Source organism: Hordeum vulgare, chromosome 7H (genome assembly GCF_904849725.1).
Source record: "Hordeum vulgare subsp. vulgare chromosome 7H, MorexV3_pseudomolecules_assembly, whole genome shotgun sequence".
In the NCBI taxonomy this organism is placed as follows: Eukaryota; Viridiplantae; Streptophyta; class Magnoliopsida; order Poales; family Poaceae; genus Hordeum; species Hordeum vulgare.
This window is the reverse complement of record NC_058524.1, coordinates 138,971,762-138,978,425: the sequence shown is the minus strand read 5'-3', so window position 1 is coordinate 138,978,425 and position 6,664 is coordinate 138,971,762. Positions and strand designations below refer to the sequence as shown.

At 40.5% G+C, this 6,664-nt stretch overlaps 1 long non-coding RNA gene across 1 annotated transcript; it reads left to right on the top strand.

Moving 5' to 3' along the window:
• Positions 1–4,708: 4,708 nt before the first annotated feature.
• LOC123410698 lies at positions 4,709–5,397 on the top strand. Its single transcript, XR_006613090.1, has 2 exons — positions 4,709–4,925; positions 5,025–5,397. It is a non-coding gene; the product is annotated as an uncharacterized LOC123410698 (long non-coding RNA).
• The last annotated feature ends 1,267 nt before the right edge of the window (positions 5,398–6,664 follow it).

The window sequence follows — 6,664 nt, the reverse complement described above, 5'->3', positions numbered from 1 at the left end:
CTTGAGTCATCCTCTTCTTATAGAAGCACCAATTAGAGAGCACCTCTGTCATTTTTATGCTTTGCTTTTGACTGATATTGAGTATGACTATGACTCGATCTTCTTTGCCATGAATTACAATGTTTAGTCAGCCCTTGGTCTTTGAAGGTGCTCTACATTTATGTTTTGCGGTCTCAGAAAGAGCTGGTGAGATACCATCTGTTCGTACTGCTTCATGAATGTTTTGATTGAAGTGTTGACATTTGAAACTCATTATTATTGCTCGCTAGTTGATTATGCCATTGATATGAGTTTACTGTGAGACCTAGATGTCATTTGCTTATGTGGTTACTTATGATCTTGCTGAAATTCTTGATATGAGTTAGACATAGTTGCAACAACAAGATCAAACAGAGTTCGTAAAAGTTTTTCTTTTGTCTCTTTCAGTTTGTCAACTGAATTGCTTGAGGACAAGCAAGGTTTTAAGCTTGGGGGAGTTGATACGTCCCCATCGTATCTACTTTTCCAAACTCTTTTGCCCTTGTTTTGGTCTCTAATTTGCATGATTTGAATGGAACTAACCCGGACTAACGCTGCTTTCAGCAGAATTGACATGCTGTTGTTTTCGCGCAGAAATAAAAGTTCTTGGAATGACCTGGAAATTTACGGGGATTTTTTGTGGAATATATAAAAAATACCAGCGCAAGAATCAACCGGAGGGATGGAGCGTGGAGCCCACAAGCCCACCAGGCGCGGGCCCCCCTGGCCATGCCTAGCAGGCTTGTGGCGCCCATGTTGCTCCACCGCCTCCAAATCCAGCTCTATTTAGTCCCTTTCGTCCGGAAAAAAAATCAAGGAGAAGAGTTCATCGCGTTTTACGATACGGAGGCGCCGCCACCTCCTGTTCTTCCTCTAGATGGCAGATCTGGAGTCCGTTCTGGGCTCCGGAGAGGGGAGATCGTCGCCATCGTCATCACCAGCCTTCCTTCATCGCCAATTTCATGATGCTCTTCACCGTTCGTGAGTAATCTCATCGTAGGCTTGTTGGACGGTGATGGGTTGGATGAGATCTATCATGTAATCGAGTTAGTTTTGATGGGGATTGATCCCTAGTATCCACTATGTTCTAAGATTGATGTTGCTACTACTTTGCCATGCTTAATGCTTGTCACTAGGGCCCGAGTGCCATGATTTCAGATCTGAACCTATTATGTTCTCGTCAATATATGTGTGTTCTTGATCCTATCTTGCAAGTTGTAGTCACCTACTATGTGTAATGACCCGGCAACCCCGGAGTGACAATAGCCGGAACCACTCCCGGAGATGACCATAGTGTGAGGAGTTCATGTATTCACTAAGTGTTAAGGCGTTGGTCCGGTTATTTATTAAAAGGAGAACCTTAATATCCCATAGTTTCCATTAGGACCCCGCTGCCACGGGAGGGATGGAAAATAGATGTCATGCAAGTTCTTTTCCCTAAGCACGTATGACAAAATATGGAATACATGCCTACATTACATTAACGAACTGGAGATAGTTACATATCTCTCCATGTTATAACTGTTGCATGATGAATACCATCCGGCATAATCATCCATCACCGATCCAATGCCTACGAGTCTTTTCCTACTGGTCTTTGCAACATTACTTTGCCGCTACTGCTGTCACTGTTGCTACTGTTACTCTGTTGCTAATGGTGTTACTCTATTGCTACTCTGTTACTCTGTTGCTACTGTTGTCACTCTGCTCCTGCTACTGTTACTGTTGCTACTGTTGCTATCACAATACCTTGCTACTGATACTTTGCTGCAGATACTAAATCTTTCAGGTGTGGTTGTATTGACAACTCAACTGCTAATACTTGACAATATTATTTGGCTCCCCATTGTGTCGAACCAATAAATTTGGGTTGAATACTCTACCCTCGAAAACTGTTGCGATCCCCTATACTTGTGGTTATCAAGACCTTTTTCTAGCGCCGTTGCCGGGGAGGCATAGCTCTATTCTCTGAGTCACTTGGGATTTACGTCTGTTGATCACTATGAGGAATCCGAAAGATCCAAGAACTAAAGTCTTTCCCTCAACTACGAGGACAGGTAAGGAACTGCCATCTAGCTCTGCACTTGATTCACCTTCAGTTATGAGTAAGTTTGCGACACCACCTCCTGCTAGAAATTTTGATGTGTCGCCTGTGCTTGATGATGCTATTTCTTCTGTCCATGATACTTGTGATGATGCTATGCTTGATACTGCTTTGCCACTAGGTGCATTCCTTGATGCGCAAATTGCTAGAGTTGTTGCTAGATGTGATGATACTTCTGAAACTGCTGATACTATTGAAGTAGAACCTGCTATCACACTACTTTGCTACTCATACTTTTCTGCAGATACTAAGTCTTCGAGGTGGGGTTGAATTGAGAACTCAACTGCTAATACTTGAGAATATTCTTTGGCTTCCCCTTGTGTCGAATCAATAAATTTGGGTTGAATACTCTACCCTCGAAAACTGTTGCGATCCCCTATACTTGTGGGTTATTAGTATCTCGCTAGCTCTTTCTGAGACCGCAAAACATAAATGCAGAGCACCTTCAAAGACCAAGGGCTAACTGAACATTGTAATACTTGGCAAAGAATATCCAGTCATAGTCATACTCAATCTAAATTAAAAGCAAAGCATAAAAATGACAAAGGTGCTCTCTAATTGGTGCTTTTATAAGAAGAGGATGACTCAACAGAAACACAAATAGATAGGCCCTTCGCGGAGGGAAGCATTGATTTGCAGAGGTGCCAGAGCTCAAGCTTTGATGACAAAGATAAATAATTTTGGGTGGCATGCTTTCATTGTCAATGCAATGACCAAGAGTTTTCACCATCTTCCATGCTACACATACTATAGGCGGTTCCCAAACAGAAAAGTAAAGTTTTGACTCCCCCACCACCGATCAATCACACTCCACGACTAGCCGAATACTCGGGTGCCGTCCATACCAACAACAATCCAGGGGGAGTTTTGTTTGCAATTATATTTTCGATTTGAGCATGGAACTGGGCATTCCAATTACCGGCCCCTTTCTCATGAGTGATAGTGAATAAACACATATCGAGGATAACACGCCTAGCATGGAAGATTTTGATCGCCTTTTGTCACCACATGAGCGGTTCGGGCATGCAAAATAGATTATTTCTTGAAGGTTTAGAGAGTAGAACATGCAAGTTTACTTCGAACCGCAAGTAGATACCGCATATAGGTAGGTATGGTGGACTCATATGGAACAACTTTTGGTTTATGGAAGTGGATGCACAAGCAGTATTCCTGCTTAGTACAAGTGAAGGCTAGCAAAAGAGTCGGAAGCGACCAACTAGAGAGCGACAACAGTCATCAAAATGGCCAAAACCGAACATAGCTTGCCCGAGGCGGACCGAATAGAGATGGAGACTCCCACCTCCCACCTACCTCTCCGGCGACTCCATGGCGATCTGGACTTCTAGCCGGTGGATACCTTTTCCACTCCGGTCAACACCACAGGTGCACTCTCACGACCATGCTGGTGCGTTTTTATGGCTTGCATGGGTGGCTCCACGTTTGATCTGGATTTTTCCCATGGGGGTTCTTTTGCGGATGACACTATAAGAAATATGCTCATACATGACGTTTTTTAAGACGCCGTTGCTGCATTCGTCATAAATCTATGACGATTTCATCCGAGATTGTCGTAAACCGTTTGAGGAGATCAAATCTACATATAAATTACGACGATGTGAGTCAAAAACATCGTAACCGCATAAGATGAGATCGTCAAAACTTTTACGACAATTAGAAAAATGTCGTAACATGTTCTAACTATGTTGACATGTCATTCGTGGGTCCATTCTATGTCACGCGCCAAACCCACCTAGTTTGTGAAGCAACCTACTATTTTTTCATTCCAAAAATTCTTGAAAAATTCTCATAAATACTTTGGATCATATATTCCTCAAATATGTGAAAACCCTTCCTTCCATAGTTCAAAAATAATTCAGCAATATTCATTTTCCTATTCTGTTCACGTGTCTTATCTATCAAGTGTTATTTTGACCTGCATTCCTTTTTGCAAATATTTTGGAGTATCTATGAAGAAACTCATACTTTTGTAACCACAAATGTTTTCTAAAAAAATAAGTAGCAAACTATGAGGCAGCTGCAGTTCAAATTTGACCTGCTTCCAACTGAATCGGTAAAAAGTTTTTCTTTTTCACGAGAGGTGGATAAAAGCTTTTGACACCCAATAATTTGGTCAATTGTATATTAAATATGTACTAGTATTATAGAAAATTGATGGAGTTCAATTTTGGAACAAATATTTGGTAGGTTATTTAAAAAAACCAAATTTTTCCACTTGGAAAATAATTAAAAATAGCTAGAACGATCAGAAATGCATACAAATTGGTCCTCATCCGTAAAATGTGGTCTAACTTTAATGAAAATTTGTGTGGTGCCTTTTTGAAAAACATTTTTGATAGATGCTTCACAAAATTCCTTTATTTTTAGTACTTGGAAACTATTTTAAATCAGTGATTTTTTGAACCAATCAGAACCCTTCACATGGATCGATCTCGTGCCCTTCTTCAGTGCCCTGCTACAGCGCTCCCACCATTGCTATAGTCGAAGATGCATGGTGTACTTATATTTATCTTATATTGTTTCCATATTATGCACTTATGCTTAGTGAAAACTGAGAACAGTCAATAACCAGTGAGAGTACCTTACTATATCATGTCCAATAATAATTACTATAGTATTTGATGCTGCCTTCTTTTTTGACATGCTGAGTGCCCCCCTTCCTATGGCATGATCATAATTTGTCGATGCATTAGGAGTCGAGTTGGGTGGGCTTCCAAGGAGAGGAGTATCCCATGCATTAGGAGCCGAGCTGGCTGTGCTTCCATTGAGAGGAGCACTCCTGAAGGTGTCATCATTTTTTATTTATGCAGTTGTCCATCTAGAATGTCTGAAAGTGTAGCTCTCTTGTGATATCAGCTGACGCCAGTGACATTTGCCATTACAGAAGATGATTTTGTCCTGTGTCATGCTTCCAGGAAAAGTTCAAGCTCATACGAGCCAACGACGATGCTACTGTGTTGGACGCTCTCTCACTCAGCACCCCCAAGATCAGACTGCTTCGCAGCTTGACAGTCAAAAAGATGAACTCTGTTCAGGTACATATATTCGGTAGTAACATATGGAGTCATCATATATCTTGTGGCATGATTGCCCAGTGGGCAAGACTGACCGGCAAAATCTACTAAAGCAGAAAGGGTGTGTTGTTTGGATTACAGGCCTTAGTGGTACAGGTAATTCAAGATTACCTAGGTTGTGAGGTGTGCTTCATGAAATGCGAGTGCATTTTTTGAGTTATTCAAGTATGGGTCATTCAACTACATTTTTTGCCTACAGACCGGTATATCTTACTTTAGATTAATCATTTCAGCTTCACGCAATTAATTAAGGCCAAAAGGGGTCAATTTTAGGACTCTTCATAATTTAGCTGTCATTTTTTTGTATTGTTATTGTTCAGTCCATCTTTATAGGTTACATCATATTAAAGTATTTAATTCATCACAAAGTAACTTCCAAGTGCTGAAAGGGCAACTCTTAAAATTGCCAAGAGTAAAATAATCTCATGCAAGTTTTTGATCTGAGTCACTCATGTCTTTTGAAGTCAGCGAGGGATCCCCTTATTTCCTCTCGTGCTACTTCTGGTTCATATATTGCATAAAATTCGGAGATTTCACTTGATACAAGTGGAACAGCTGGAGTTTTGTGTGAATACTTCCTATCATGTGAATCAGTGGTAGTTGGTTTAATTGGCTAGACTCAAACTTCTCTCATCTGAGTTCAGAAACATTTGTCGCTTCAAGGTTTCCGCCATGGATTGCTTGTTTCTGTGCCTTGTTTCTATTCTTGATCTGTATCTTGTAGCTCTTAAAAATATGGTTGTTTCTTCTACAGGACCTCCAGGCCTAAGAAAGTTGAAGTGCGAAGCCTTGAAGGCAATTGTGTGAAGCTCTACTTATCCAAGAATGCATACTATATATTGTAATAATAGACATATGTGCATTGTAACAGATTGGAAAAATTGTAATATACTACCTTCGTGTTAATTTGATGAATTTCACATGTTCTTTCTGCTCTATTTGAAATATTCATATCGTATGCGATTTGAAAATGTGTGAAATGAAAACCTGACTAGAACTTCTTGACATATGGGAGAAATTATGAGAAGAACATGACAAGTGGGACCTACACACAAAACTGAAATTCAAAAGGCCAAAGCTGAAACTGGACCAAATGTATTTGGGCACTAAAAGGCCAGGGCCCAAATTATAATGATACAAAAAATTCGAAAAAAATACTAAAGTGGCTGTAAATAGGCTAAGGCCCAAAAAGAAGCCCAATAAGAAAAATCCCAAAAAAATAAAATCGGCCCATGTGATCAATTGAAATGGGTTGGGCTGATTTCAACCATGATGTTTTGATTTCGTCGTAATTTTGCCACGTAGGACTGGGTTTGATTGCCAACGATGATTTAGGATCGTCGTAACGGTTACGACGATCCAGGAATCGTCGTAGAAGTTACGACGATTTCGATCAAAACGTCGGTGTTGTTCATTTGTGAAGCTCCGTTTTCAACGCTTGGTTTTTCGT